The 16,678-nt window shown below is 38.5% G+C and overlaps 1 pseudogene; it reads right to left on the bottom strand.

The window, feature by feature from the left end:
• Positions 1-2,367: 2,367 nt before the first annotated feature.
• Positions 2,368-15,600, bottom strand: LOC122026627 (annotated as a pseudogene).
• Positions 15,601-16,678: the final 1,078 nt, after the last annotated feature.

Here is a 16,678-nt window from a genome sequence, read left to right as displayed (position 1 = left end):
GCGCAGGGGCGGCGTCGTCGATTTTGGGAAGAAGAAGAAACAGAAATAGCGTGAGGCGCAGGCACGAGTCGAGGAAAGGGAACGACACAGTAGCAACGGAGGAAATAAAAGGAAAAGGAAAAAGAAATAAAATAAATAAACTTTTTCTCGTTAAAATGGGGTAGCCTAAATAGGCTTTCCCGGGCCCCATTTTTATCCCCGTTAACTCGTTCATACAGTCTCCGAAAAATCCAGAAAAATTTCTAAAAATTCCGGAAAATTCTCTTATCATTATTCGTCATTTTTCGATATTTTACAGTACATTTTTCGTACTTACCCCTCATTTATTTCATTATTATATTATTAGCCAGTTATTTATATATTCGTTAGATCTGCCTCAAGCATCGGGGTACCAGAGACCGGGGCGACCTGGTCGCTGGCTGCAAGTAGCATTGATCAGAGAACTTCTGAAAATTTGGTCAACATAGAAGCCATCTCGGCACACCCCCCTCCGGGAGGTCGCGATTCGGTCAACATTCCATCCACCTCGCCCGAGGTCATCTGACTCAGCTTCCGGACGGGATCAGATAGTAAGTAGTAAATGAAGATACCGACGACTTATGTTCTTGATCGTCCTGCGTTGTACTCTTCTCGGTGGGTTCACTTCACATCACAATTACCTTTTTGTATGCCTTGTATAGTTGATTGAGATTGTTGTTGGCCGTGACAAAAAAATAGAATGGATCTATCACTGCCACAATCAATGACTTCGTCTTAAGACAATCATAGCTAAAGATACTACACTGTATGGGGAGAGGCCATTAAGAGCAAAACACTGAGACTGCCTCTTGAATTGTTTTGCTTAGCATAAAAAGAAAAATCAAGAGAAAAATGAACTATCTAGGATTCATATATAGCAGAAGCTAGCGGAATATAAGGAAAATGGAAAAAAATAATGATGATTTCGAAGCACTCACCTAGATTAAATTGTTGTCGTATTCTATTATTATGTTTTCTTTGTTTCCTTTCGACCATGAAGAGGCCAATGCAAAGCTAGATCTCATGCTGAAACATGCTCACCCGCATGTATTGTGTTTTCTAATTATCATTCCGTGTTGCATATTGTTTAACCGGTGATGCCCTTGACTGTTCACTAGCAAAGCCTTCGATTGATTAGTAAAAAAAACTGAGTCAATATTAAGTGCCTAGGAACTTGCTTTGTTTCCAAATTATCCTGTTTGTATAATATAATGGATATTTAATTTTTTTTTTACAATTCTATTTCAATAATGTTTTCCACTTTCATGATGACAACTAACTATTAATGACCCTATAATTAATACTTTAAATTTTTTTTATATAATTCAGATATATATAATGTATAATCTAATTAAACATTACTGTATTATCATTAATTTTTTTCCAAAAAAAATAAATTATCATTGCTCCATTGATGATCACTTTAGGAATATTATGCTTTATTTTAAGGATAAATATTTATTTATTATATTTGTATTTTTAAACATTTGACAAATCAAAAAACAGTATTGATAATTATATGTACCTATCAGAGCTTATAAACCAAATAGTAGTATTGGAATGATTAAACTCATTCTCATTCCAATCTATTATCAAACTCATTCTCATTTCCATTCTTGCACTATTTGAACCAAACGTCACCTTAGAAGTTTGACAAGAAAATAAGAAGAGATTTGTCCTCTAGATTTTTCTAAAAAAATTAATTATTTAATATTTGAGTATTAATTTTTTATACAGTTAAGTATATATTTATATAAATTCCACACCTTAATACATTAATACATAAGAAAAAAAAATTCTGGACTCAAAATCTAAAAATAAAAAATAAATGATAAAAATGATCAAAAATATCAAAAGAATGAAAATTATAAAAAATAATAATAAAAATTTTCGAATCTTCCTATATCAATCACCCGGGTTAAAAGAATTTATCCTCAAATTTAGAATAGTTTAGATGGTAGCCTAGAGGAATATGTATCAACTCGTTAAATCTATTTGTAGCGGTTGGACTTTGTGAATCCTCATAAATCATTGCTTTCCAAATTTCTACTAATCTATCAATGTTGCCAGCTCGCGTAAATGCATCAAGCAAAGTTGTATAAAAAATGATGAATCAGATAATACCGAACTTTAGGCGATCGACCTGGCTCCACGAAAATTTTCCACCGGTCATTAGGGTAAATCGAAAAGTACTAGCGGTAGACGACAAAAAAACCCATTATCTCGTGTTTGCACTCTCATTTTAAGGAAATATCCCTACAAATATATCGTAGTTGAAGATTGAATCACATATGCCTAAATGACAATTTGATACCATTCCACTGCACCATAGTCCCGAGGCATAATGACTTATATGGAGGGAGGAACTCCATCTCTTTTCATATTTTTATATGAAGCATATGCTTTTTCAAACCATCCACGAACTTAATATGCATGGACTAAGGAAGTATAGGAGTGTGATGTGGACTTAATTCCTGCCTTTCCCATGCGCAAGAACCGGTTTGCCATGTCACTCATTTTCCCCTTCTTTCCATGGGCATTTATCAGACAAGTATATGATTTGACATTAGGCTTTAAACCTAAACTTTGCATCTCAGATATTAGAGAGTCAACTATTTCAGGTTGCATCCTTCTGCTGTAGGCATCCATTAAAATGTTATAAGTTACCTTTGTTGGCTTTTGTCTTTTTCTTTCTTCTCAAGAAAGATTTCTTCTGCCTCTTCAACTTGGTCAGATTTACTATAAGGATCCATCAAGGTGTTGTAAATTATGATATTTGATGTAATTCCTTTCTTTTCCATTTCTGCTTGAATGATGAGAGCTTCCTTCTTCAATCCTTCGTCACAAAAGAACTTGATTAGAGCTCCAATAACTTCCAAACTCCATTTGACACCATTTCTATTCATTCTTTGAAAGTATTCCCAAGCATCCTTTCCACGCATTCCGCTCTTTCTCATGACAGTTAACATAATCGAACAATTCACATGATCTGGATTAATATTCTTGGCTTCAAAAATGTCATACACTTTCCGTGCATCATCATACCTCCCACAGGATACAAGGCCAGAAATTACAGAGTTGTAGACGTATATATCCCTGAACCTTTTAGATTTGGGCAGGTTTTTAAAGAGAATCATCAGCTTATCTCCCATCCCAGTTCTCCCTAGTACAGGGAAAAGTACCGAAAAAGACTTGGGCGTCACCTGCAATGGCTCCTGTAGCCCCATCCATTCAAACAAGTACAAGCATGTGCGTGGAAACCAAACCCTCCTCCTCCACTACTTCTTGTTTTTGTTGCTGGCATTGGTGGTGGTGGAATTCATCCTCGCAGTCATCTTCAAACTGGAGATGTGGGTGGAGAAGGCATGGCTGATGTAAGAAGAATAATAGGAAGCGGGCGCAAAGAATAGGAGAACTTTAATAAATTTTATTGTTTATTGATGTTTATCCCTAAGGACATTATTTGATCAATTATTAAATAATAAAATTATTCTAATAATTATAATAGAATTATTCTAATAATTATTAAATCGTAATACTAATTTAATTTGAATTGATAACTTAAATCAGTTAATCTTGATAACAAATCCAAATACAGCTATCGCTCAACAAATCCAAATACATTCGTGAGTGGACTAAACACTAGGGATTTTAGATAATGCACTAAAAAAATATTCTAAAAAAGTGCTAATCATTTTTTTTTTCAAAACAAAGCATTGATAATTTGAGTAAAGTACAATAGATGAAAATTAGTTTTTTAATCAATTGATCAAGTATAAATATGAATGATTATTTTATAAGTGTATCAGTATAAATTAATTTTTAGATGAATGAGGATGATTTGATTGAATAAAGGTTTGATTTGTTTATGAACAAAAATACATGAATGTTAACTAGAATATATGTAAGTGTAAACAAACCATTAAAGGATGTAAAATTGACTGATAAAATAAAATTAATTAATTTTAATACTAGATGTAAAATAAACCAAACTATTTGTCTAATTTAATTAAACTTAGTTAATAAATTAATGAATTTGAAACCATCTATGCTAAAGAAATTTGTGTAAAAGCATTCACATTGATGTTAATGTATGAATATTATAACACTTAATTAATGTTACAACAAATATGGATGTGTGTTATTGTTGGGGCAATCGATCTCTAGAGTTTTTATGATTTGTTTGAACAATATGTTTAAGGGAATTTGATCAATGTGACTAAATAATTTGAACATGGTTGACAAAGTTAAGTAAAGAGTCCAAACAAAGTCAAGGTTGACTTGAAGGTTGGAAGTGAATGAGAAGTCTAAGTAGGATTAAATACTTGACAACTAGTTGAAAGTCTTAATGAGACTAGGCAAAGGGAAGTCTGGTTGAGAATTAGGCAGTAAAAAATCTTAATAGGGCTATGCAGTGAAAGTCCTAGTAGAGCTAGGCAACTGAAGTCTTGATTAAGAATCAGATAAGAGTTAAGTCTTGGTTGGGAACCAAGTAAGAAAGTCTTAGTTGGGAGGTAGGTGATTCAAGTCCAAGTGGAGCTAGTTGAGAGCTGAAGGCATAGTAAACAAATTTAAGTGGAGTTAGCTGAGAGCTGAATGATTGGCAAACAAATCCAAATGCAGTCAGTTTGGAGATGATTTATTAGCAAAGAAAGAAGTCTTGGAGGAGTGAACTCCAAGCATATGAACCTAGTAGGTAAGGTAAACATGAATGAAGGCTCTCGGATATGACTAGTTGGGAACTAATTCAGGTCATCGGACTCAAGATCCGGTCAACTGGAAGGTAGTTTGGTCGACCAAAGGTTTGGTTGACTCAAAGTTCAATCTTCGGAAGGGTTTGGTCGACTGGAAGACAACCTGACCGAGTTTGAACGAGTTAGATCTCATATATAATTTTAGCTGAGCTCAAGGTGACCAGAGGGTGTCCAATCGACCATGAGGTCAAAAACTTATCTCAAAGAGGATCTAGTTAGCAACTACGTCAGCAGCGCCCAGGTGACCGAAGGACCTCCAGTCGACCAGGGAAGTGTCGTTCGAGTTGTATAAAAGGAGATCGAGGAAGCGTCTGTTGGTGCAGGAAGCATCCGACGATCGAACCTTAGTTTTGATAATAGCAAAGGATTCAAAGTTAAGTTAGTGTGTGATCTAACATGTTTGAATGAGTGTTTCAGGAAAGTCCTAGCTGTGGTTAGGCAGGTGAAAAACCCTAAGGGGTGGTAACCTTAGGTCCTAGGGGGCGGTAACCCTAGGTGGAGGAAAACCCTAAGGGGCGGTAACCTTAGGTCCTAGGGTGCGGTAACCCTAGGTGGATAAAAATCCTAGGGGGCGGTAACCCTAGGTCCTAGGGGGTGATAACCCTAGGCGAAAAGTCCAGTCGATCTGGAGGACCGGACTGGCATCAGGTAGTCTCTCCTGAGGGGAGTAGGTGAGGATGCGTTCCCCGTAGAGGGAACAGTAGGCGTCGGGTCGACCTAGGGTTTCCGGTTGGAAATCCTAAGTCAGACTCGGACAGTCCGAAGACTGTCAGTTATTACTTACTGTGTTTTATCAGATTCTAACACTGTCTTGCAGGCTATTTTGCTCGGACTAACCTTTGTTTGCAGGTGAGGAACCTGCTGGAAGAAGGTGGTCCGGGCGCCCGGGATGGATCCGGGCGCCCGGAGGTCCGGGCGCCCGGGACCAACTTTTATCCCCTGCGCGACTTCGCCACGTGGAGCATCCTGGTTGGTTGGCCACGTCACACTCCAGGCGCCCGAAAAGGATCCAGGCGCCCTGAACCTCATATAAAAGGAGGGTTGAGGTGCAGCTTCAAAAACAACGATTCGACAAGCTTTCCTTCTGCTGTGTGCTGCTCAAGAAACGACTCTAAAGTGCTGTTACAGTCGCCGACGACCTAAAGCTTCAGTTATTATTTTGTTGTCGGTATTGTTTCAATTCCAGTTGTACTTATTTCCTTATACTTATTCACGATATTATAGTTGTTGCCCACCGGAAGCGATCAAGGATCGCGGGCCTTCGAGTAGGAGTCGCCTTAGGCTCCGAACGAAGTAATTCCCTGTGTCTCTGTGTTTGACTGTCTTTATTCCGCTGCTTATTACTCTATTAGTTTCACGTACGATTTACGGATTTCGAAAAACGAAATAGCAACGAGCGCTATTCACCCCCCCCCTCTAGCGCTTTCGATCCATCAATTGGTATCAGAGCTAGGACATTTTGAATCGGTGCAACCACCATTCAAAATAATTATTCGTGGTATTTTTTTTATTTTCGGAGTCGATTAGAATTTAGCCTCATAGCTATATTCTAATTCTTTTTCCCTCGAATAAGTCTTTCATTGAATTGGTGCAACACCACCCGAGTTCGTGATCTTTTTTTTCCTTCCACACTACTAAGCCAGGACCAAGTCCTGGGACATCTTTTTTTTTGTGGTTGTTTTTTCGCTTTAGGTAAAACTGAAATGGCTCTTCAAGAAGGCTACAGTACTGCCCGCCCTCCGCTATTCACCGGAGACGACTTCGGGTACTGGAAGGGTCGGATGGAGGCATATCTCCAGACTCACTTTGAAGTCTGGATGATTGTCAAAACCGGATTCAAACTACCAACTGACACCACCGGCAAACCACTACCGTACGAGGACTGGGATGCATCCTTAATCAAGAAAGTGGAAGCTAATGCCAAGGCAACCTGCACCCTCCAGTGTGGCCTATCAAAAGAAGAACTCAACCGCATCGGCCCCTTTAACAACTCCAAAGAATTGTGGGAGAAGCTAATTGAACTTCACGAAGGGACATCCGACACCAAAGTAAGTAAAAGAGACTTAAGTTTTAATAAATTATTTAACATCAAATTGCAGGAAGGTGAAACAGCTGCACAACTCCATGCCCGGATTCAAGATCTGCTCAATGGACTTCATGTGATTGGACAGAAGGTAGACAACCGGGACATAATAAGGTATTCACTAAACGCCTTTCCAAGGAACACCTTGTGGGCATCCATGGTAGATGCCTACAAGGTCTCCAAGGACTTATCCACCATTAAATTAGATGAACTGTTTGCAGAATTCGAACTTCATGAACAGACTAATGCACGCCCGACCGAGAAAGGGTTGGCTTTGGTTGCAGGAACAGGGAGATCGCGCGAATCAAGAATCAAGCGGAGAACCGAACCTGAATCAGAAGAAGAACCAGATTCAGAAGACGAAGATGAACTTACAACCGAGATAGTCAACTTAGTTAAGAAGCTCTGCAAAAAGAAGGGCTTCAATAAAAAGGATCTCAGAAAGGCCATCCAGTCTAAAGAAGCCCAACCAAGCTCGAAGGTTAAATTCGAAGTGATCTGCTATGGGTGCAATCAGAAGGGTCACATCAAGGCAAATTATCCGAACCAGAAGGATTCAAAGAAACCCAAAAGAAAGAAGGCATTAAAGGCAACATGGGACGAGTCTTCTTCCGAGGAATCCGACGACGAAGAACAAGAACAGACGAACTTTCTTGCCTTGACAGTCCGGGACTTCACCGACGGATCCGGAAGTGAGGACGAATCGGAAGCCGAGTCCAAGAGAAGCCACGGATCTGCATCCGTTTCCGAAGGGCCGAACCCCTCTGTAAGTAAAAGTCGTTTATACAGTTTAATTAATTATTTAATACATAAAGTAGCTAAGTCCAAGATTCGAATCAAAGCGCTTCTGAAGGAAGTAACACTCCTTAAAGAAACGCCAAACAACGAATCCTTAACTGATCAAGTTCAGACTGGAACCTCAACTCAAGTTCAAAAACTTGAGGAAGAGAATTCCAATCTGAAAAGTCAGGTAAAGGATTTTAAAACTACCCTAGAACGATTTTCCTTAGGATCCAAGAATCTTGACTTGATTCTTGGAACACAAAGGGCAATCTACAATCGAACTGGACTAGGATATAAAAAGAAATATAAATCTTACCTATCCTTAATAAACAAACCAAATAGAAAAGTGGTCCAAGCATGGGTTGCCAAATCCAACCTGATCAATCAAGTTGGACTTGGACATTATTGGGTTCCTAAGGATCAACTACATTACCTCAATAAACCTTATCGAGGCTATGATCCAGGGGGAGCTAAAACAATAAAAATTTAAAATTAATCTAAAACTCAAATTTAAAAATTCAAAATTAATCTAAAAACTCAAATTTAAAAATTCGAAATTAATCCAAAACTCAAATTTAAAAGTTCGAAATTAATCCAAAACTCAAATTTAAAAATTCGAAATTAATCTAAAATTAAAAAATTCGAAATTAATCTAAAACTCAAATTTAAAAATTTGAAATTAATCTAAAAACTCAAATTTAAAAAATTCGAAATTAATCCAAAACTCAAATTTAAAAGTTCGAAATTAATCCAAAACTCAAATTTAAAAAATTCGAAATTAATCTAAAACTCAAATTTAAAAAATCGAAATTAATCTAAAAATTAAAAATTAAAAAATTCGAAATTAATCTAAAACTTAAAGATTAAAAAATTTGAAATTAATTCAAAACTCAAGTTCGGAATTAAAAAAATTCAAAATTCAAAATTAATTCAAAACTCAAAATTCGTAATTAAAATTTAAAATTCAAAAATCAAATAGAAGGAGGGTCCAGAATAACTTGCAACTCCGAAATCTATTACCCGACAGGGTAACCGAACTTAATCTACCCGAAATGGGTAAACAAGAGTAGATCACCCGGATGGGTAAATAGGGATAGATTAAAAAGGGTTAAATTTTAACTTGAAGCACAGTACTGGTGAAATTTTTGGATGATAGTACATTGGGAAAACTTGGGCATCGCATGTCTAGGAAGATATGGCTTCGACCTGGTGCATTTGGCCAAGTGGAACTAACCGAAGCTACCCTTAAATGGATCGTAACTAGTTAGACCAAGGTTTAGTATTAAAGCTCAATGGGTAGGACTATTTGGGAAACCTCGAAGGCATGATTACTTTAATGAGCTCCTTGTGACTCACCATAGCCCAGAAGTTTATCCAAAGAACGCTTACTTGTTGAACCCAAAGCTAAACCCGAATCTAACATAAAGTTAAACAAAATCCTATAAATTGAACTAATTCATCTCACAGAATAATAAGAGCCCCTGATTGAAAACATAGATCGGGTGAGATGACTAAGCAAACTCAATTTTAAATCTTACTTAAGTTAAGTTAAACATTTTTCAAAATTAAATTAACTCAAAAATCTCCAAACTACTCAACTTAAAATCAAATTAGATCAAACGTTTTTTTTCTAAACATTTTTGATAAATTTAATCAAATTAAATGTTATTAATAAATTAAATTAACTTAAAAAAAAAAAATGAACGAAACAAGGTCAAAAACCGGGGGCGGGCGCCCGGAACAGGTCCGGGCGCCCGGACTCCCTTATATATAGGGGGCAGGAGGCGCCCCCTACCCTTGCACCCAAGTCTTCCTTAAGCTTCTTCTTAGCTTCCCTGCGAAGACTTTCAAAATTAAATTTTTCCGCGGTTGATACGAAGTCGTAACTCAACCGAGGTCGTCAGTTCTAAAATTTATAACAATGGCTCCTCGGTAAAATTTATATCCCCTCCTAAACTTTATTTCTTATAATTTTTTTTTCTTTTCTTAGTGTAATATTAGTTTCAAATTTAGGAAGCGTACTAAATCTGGTGCTGGACCCTCTACACCTAGCATTGACCCTAGGTTTCCCACCGACGAGCTTAGGATTAAGTTTATGTCAACCAATTACATGACCATTAGAACCAAATGTATAGATAGATCGTTCTTTCTACGCTCTTGTATTCCAGTCTCCGAGGCCATAAACCACTATAGGTTGCGAAACCTTGTTGAGTGCACCAGCCCAGTAAACATAAGTTTATGTGCCGAATTTTACAACAACCTAGTGAAAGTAGACGACTACTCCTATACCACTAGGGCAGCTGGCACGGATATCACATTATCTCCCACTACCATTCGTGAGTTTCTAGGGTTACGAGAGTCACCCTGCACCTTTTTATGCTATCCTCCTAGGGAGCTACCTTTTGGAGATCCCTACTCACATATTACCCTTGATACGATCTATTCGTATTTCTTTGAGGACCAGCGTGATCCCACTGAGACCCAGTTTAGGTCACTTAACCTTAGAATTCAGGACTACGCCCTTTATAGGGTTCTAGTGCTTTGTATTCTACCGCTGACCACTCACGACATTGCGGTGATGCGTCCATTTCACTCCTTTCTTCTCTATGCCCTGTGTCATAGGTTAGACATAGACATCAGCCTACACATCTTTTCCACTATTATTTACGCAGCTGGATACGTGACCAACAGACGAGTACATATGCCTTACTGTCACATTTTGACAGCTTGCATGTCCTCATTGCACATTGATGTCACCGGAGGTGACATCCGCCACATGACCGAGTTTGACATCATAGGAGCTAGGAACTTTTCCCTAGAAAATATCCATATAGACGATGAGGGTACCATGTCCTGGCGTAGGGGGGCACAGCACCAGCAGGCGGGGGAGGCAGAGCAAGATGAGTTCATGTTGGCACTATTTCCTGAGGAGGCTGCTCCTGCCCCACCACCACCTCGAGCACCACACCCAGCTTCCCGCACCCTAGCTGATCGAGTTTCCGGACTAGAGAGGGCTATGTCGAGTCTCCAGCACGAGAGCTCCGAGTTTCATCAGTCCATGCGGCGAGAGGTCTCCGATCTTCGACGAGAGGTCCGACAGGAGGTCTCCGACTTACGACGAGACGTACGACAGGAGCTCTCCGACCTGCGCCGAGATCTACGAGAGGACGATCGGGCTCGTCACACTGAGCTCCTGACACTACTCCGGTCGCTGGGTTCCGGACCACCTCCCTCATCATCTCAGTAACTCTGACTGTAGCTCTATTATGACTCTAGTACAGCATGTAGCAGCTCTATTATGACTCTGTCATCTATGTCGACTATTTAATGTAATAGACTGTTTTACTTCAGACTTGATTGACTATACCTTAATCTAATAGATCAGTCTTTTAATAACATTTTCAAAATTCTAGGCAAAACTTGATTTTTCAAAATCCCTACTTTACTAGACTTTCAAAAATTGGGTTTAGCCTAGGATTTCCCCTAGAAATCATGTTCCCCCAGAACTCAGCCAGAGCATCTCACAAAACACCTAGGTTTACCTTGAATGTGTTTGTAAAACATAGAACGGTGTGAGATGTATAGGGTACAGCCTGAACTCGAGAATGCTTATTTCTGTGCATCAATATGAGTCTGGGCGTTAAATACATGATTAACAGTAATCAAATCAAGTCTTCCAGCCTTAGTCAAATCTAACTGGATCAATTGACTTGACTTGACTAACTAAGGGAACACTGTTGCCCTCTAGGCAATCAGCAAGTAGCTAAACGGTTACATAGTCGGTGAAGGAAATAAGAAGTTTAAGCATGTCTATACTTAAAAGATCTGATACCTGATCAAAACAAATCTTGACTCATGCTTGGACTTTAGGGCTCTGATACCTTACTAAAACAAAGGGCAAGCTATTTAAAAATAAGGTCATCCCTTCTCCTTTGCCTTAACTATTCTTGAAATACATTTCAAAAACATGTCTTAAGCAGCTTTCTCAAAAACTTTCTCCAAATTTAAAACTTTCAAGTGTTCTCTAAAACTTTAAAGTTTTTAAGTATTATTTTCTTTAAAACTTTTAAAAAAAAATTTTAAGTTAAAAATTTCTTTTGAAGCAGTATTAATTAAAACTTTGAAATTTTTAAGTTAAAAATTTTTCCTTGGAAATTTTCCTTAAAACACCTGAATATTTTTGAAGATGAAAATTTTGTTAGGAAATTTCTGAAGCTGAAAATGTTGTTTGAAAATTTACTGAAATTGAAAATTTTGTTTGAAAATTTGCTGAAATTGATTTTTTTTTTTTAAATTGCTAAAATTGAAAAAAAAATTTAAGTTGAAAATCTTGTTTGAAAATTTTGGTTGAAAATTTCTCAGGTTGAAAATTTTTGAAGTTAAAAAATTTCTCAATTGATAAAATTTTGAAAACTATTGCTATTTTAAGGTGTTGCCTTTCACTTGCTCCTTGACTAAGTTAAAACGTTTTCTGCTAATTTCTGTCTTGAAGAATTAAGTTTTTTTTCAAAACTAGCTTATTTTTTATATATGGCAAAGGGGGAGAGTAGAGAAATTCAAAGAAAGAAATAAAAATAGAAATTCAAATTCAAAGAAAGAGTAGAGAAATTATTTTAAAGGGAGCTTGTATTAAGGGGGAGCTATGTTTATGCTTATCTTGCTAACACGCTTATCTTGTGTCTTGTGCTTATATATAACTGCATACTTTTTTACTTAACATTGAATTTCGGTTGCCATTATCAAAAAGGGGGAGATTGTTGGTGCAGAAAGCATCCGACGATCGAACCTTAGTTTTGATAATGGCAAAGGATTCAAAGTTAAGTTAGTGTGTGATCTAACATGTTTGAATGAGTGTTTCAGGAAAGTCCTAGCTGTGGTTAGGCAGGTGAAAAACCCTAAGGGGTGGTAACCTTAGGTCCTAGGGGGCGGTAACCCTAGGTGGAGGAAAACCCTAAGGGGCGGTAACCTTAGGTCCTAGGGGGCGGTAACCCTAGGTGGAGAAAAACCCTAGGGGGCGATAACCCTAGGTCCTAGGGGGTGGTAACCCTAGGCGAAAAGTCCAGTCGATCTGGAGGACCGGACTGGCATAAGGTAATCTCTCCTGAGGGGAGTAGGTGAGGACGCGTTCCCCGTAGAGGGAACAGTAGGCGTCGGGTCGACCTAGGGTTTCCGGTTGGAAATCCGAAGTCAGACTCGGACAGTCCGAAGACTGTCAGTTATTACTTACTGTGTTTTATCATATTCTAACACTGTCTTGAAGGCTATTTTGCTCGGACTAACCTTTGTTTGCAGGTGATAAACCTACTGGAAGAAGGTGGTCCGAGCGCCCGGGATGGATCCGGGCGCCCGGAGGTCCGGGCGCCCGGGACCAACTTTTATCCCCTGCGCGACTTCGCCACGTGGAGCATCCTGGTTGGTTGGCCACGTCACACTCCAGGCGCCCGGAAAAGATCCAGGCACCCTGAACCTCATATAAAAGGAGGGTTGAGGTGCAGCTTCAAAAACAACGATTCGACAAGCTTTCCTTCTGCTGTGTGCTGCTCAAGAAACGACTCTAAAGTGCTGTTACAGTCGCCGACGACCTAAAGCTTCAGTTATTATTTTGTTGTCGGTATTGTTTCAATTCCAGTTGTACTTATTTCCTTGTACTTATTCACGATATTATAGTTGTTGCCCACCGGAAGCGATCAAGGATCGCGGGCCTTCGAGTAGGAGTCGCCTTAGGCTCCGAACGAAGTAATTCCCTGTGTCTCTGTGTTTGACTGTCTTTATTCCGCTGCTTATTACTCTATTAGTTTCACGTACGATTTACGGATTTCGAAAAATGAAATAACCACGAGCGCTATTCACCCCCCTCCCCCTCTAGCGCTTTCGATCCATCAGCGTCTTCCAGCAACTCTTGCAAATGCCCATCTTCGTGTTAGTGCTCAGAAAGTGCTCTAAATGCTGCTCATGTGGTCTGGAAAGCGCAAAGAGGAGTGTCATGACACTTAGGGTTTCTAACCAGACTTTGATGGATTTTATTTTTTACTTACATGCTCATTCTTTATACTACTACTCATATTTTCATATCTGTGATTGAGTATAACAACTTGTAAGAGATTTCTCTACCTTTAGAAGAATCCAAAAAAGAGAAAGACACTAGTGGCTGATCTCTTCGTGCATAGTCTTGGATGTCCTAACCTTAGGGGGTTGGGAATTAAGTAAAAAAAATCCGATGTTCTCTTGTGTTTCTTTTTATTATTTTTAGTTTGCTTTATTTCGTTGCGCTACTAACGACTATGTTAGAAAAAGAAACAAAGAAAAAGACGATTATGCTATACATGCTTGAGGTTTTGAAAATACTTAAACTTTTTAACCTATTCTTTCTTCCTTCTACGTACATCAAAAACCAACAGAGTTCCAAAAATCACTAAGTAAATAGAGAATATCTAAATTTTAAAAGATAAGTTTTTCAAATGAACTTGGGGGAAATATTAGAAGTTAGAAACTCATTTTCCAGAAATAGATTAAGTTAGAAAATAATTTTCAAAGGAATTTTTAAACATATTTTATAATACAAAATAGCTTTTCAAAATAGTTTTCAAAATTAAACATCAAATGAGATCCTATCATTATTACACCCACCTACATGCAAACGTTAAATTCTTTGAACATGGTTAATAAGCAAGAATATAATTAAAATTAAATTTATTTATTTAATATAAAATAAAAATAAAAATGAATGAGTGAAGTGAGACACATAAATAATTAGTATTAATATTAAAATGAATATGAGTTAATGTTAATAAAAGAGATATGATACTATAATAGGTATATGATACATAGATCCTATGTTATTTAAAGATTCAATCTTATATATTAACGTTAAATTAATACGGATGCTAAACAAGAAGCCAATTAATAAAGAAAATAAAGATTTTATGCCATCCCTTAATTGTTAGAAATATCTCTTTAATTGGAAAAATTTTCAGCAAAGTAGACACTAAATAAACACACAAACAATCTCCATAAGTTGATTAACAGCAGAACGTTGTTAAACAGGCAACTTGTAGCAGGAAGCTAAATACAGCATCACAATAGCTTCCATTATTCAGCAGAACTAAGCTTTGGAGAAACTGATAGAACAGATTAAGAGGTTTATGTCCCTTAACCTCTAACCAACATGAAACAGTCGGATGCATGAGATTTGCGAAGCCATCCATACCTTGAATGGATTTGGTCTTCACTGTTCCCTCAGCAGCTGGTCCATCCGTGCAGCTCGCCGACGAGATCGTTTTCTCCTCCTGCCGAGGCTGGTTGTCGAGATTGCCTCCGTTTGCATATCTGCAGCTACACCACACAGCTTGGCCAACTCATCCATGCCCTCGCACTTGATGAACAAATCCCTGGGGACCTGGTTCAGGTTCACCTGCACTCGGTGGTAGGATGCCAGGAATGACTCCGGCACCGTTCTGTTCTTGTTGCTGAGAGTCTCAAGGTACCCGAGATGGCTTAATTTCCGAACCGATTTCAGTAAACGATTCCCTGGAAGCTCAGAGAGTATCAACACTCGTAAGCCTTTCAGATCATTCAACACTTTTGTTCAGAGAATTGTGGAAATCCGACATAGAATTGGGGCTGCAAGAGGATAGACTACCATCGATTACAAGGCTGTATAAGTTTTCCTTCTCTCCTAAACCTTTACAGACCTTCACGTCGGACAAGGCCGAACTGACTGCCAGCAATCGTCTCCCAGTGTTGTTCTGTTAAATCAGACGCCAATCTACGTCCAATCTCCGCAGCTGCCAAGGGAGAGCCCTCAAACTTGGCCGCTATTGCCTGGCCTAACCGCTGCAACTTCGGATAATTGTTGGGATTTTGGTTTCCGAATGCGCATTCTTCAAACAGTTTCCAGTACTCCTGATGCTCGAGGGGATCAAGATTAATCGTCTCGTCCGATCCGATTAGCTTTGCTACCATCTCAAGCTGCGTTGTGACTATGACTCTGATCCCTTGTTGTCAATGACTAAGCGAGGCGTAAAGCTCCTTCCAAGAGGTGCTGAACTCCTCCCACACGTCATCGAAGACGACCAAAACTCTCTGGTTCTTGATAATCTCGGTAAATATGCTTTGGATCTTCTCCGAGCTGTACATGCTATGCTGTGAAGGCTCGGCAGTAGTTTGAAGTCGGCAGATTCCATGATTTCAATCGTCAGCTTCTTCACGTTACAATTCTTGCACACAGAGACCCATACCTTGATGCCGAAGTTGGCTCTGTCGTTGTTGTAAGCTTCCCGAGCCAGCTCCGTCTTGCCGATGCCACCCGGACCGACGATAGAAAGAATAGATATCTTTTTGCTATATATCTCAACAAGAAGATCTCTGAGAATTTTCCAATTACCAATTCAGCAACCCCGTTGTTTCCTCGTCTCGTCCTCTCAACTTTACGGAATGCTTCCTTGCACCGGTCGTACACCGGAATTTGTACTTCTCTTCTTGCCGAGCCTCCGCCACTTCTATGATACGTATATCGAGTGTCTTTTTCAAGATGGTAAAAAACGAATACGCTCGCCCCCAACGCCCCCGTCAATCTATCCCACGGAGGAGGTAAATCACGGACGGCTACTAGCCTTTGGAATAGTGACTAACACATAAGGGAGACATTTACCTCGACTTTGCTGAGATTCGAACCCTATACCTCATGAGAGCTGCCTCTTCCAACCTGTTGGACATGGTTGTTCCGGTTGGAAATGAAACTCAATTTTAATTGATTGAGATAAAATATTATGGATAGAAATTGAATGATGAGGTGGTAACTGGATGAAAGTTTGTGATAAGATAGAAATAGAATTTGATAGGGATGACAATCTTGATAAGAATAAAAGTTCATGGAGATGGAATAAAAAAAATAAAAGGTTAAGATTCATTGTATTTGAGATTAGTGTTTATCCAGTAAACCTATAAATATATATTTTTTCTAATGAATGAAACAAGTTGATTTATTTTATTCTATTCTCCTCTTCCACATAGAGTAGTTTTTTTTTCTCCCCTAATTCTT

Source organism: Zingiber officinale, chromosome 10A, assembly GCF_018446385.1.
Source record: "Zingiber officinale cultivar Zhangliang chromosome 10A, Zo_v1.1, whole genome shotgun sequence".
Classification (NCBI taxonomy): Eukaryota; Viridiplantae; Streptophyta; class Magnoliopsida; order Zingiberales; family Zingiberaceae; genus Zingiber; species Zingiber officinale.
This window is presented reverse-complemented; position numbering and strand designations above follow the sequence as displayed.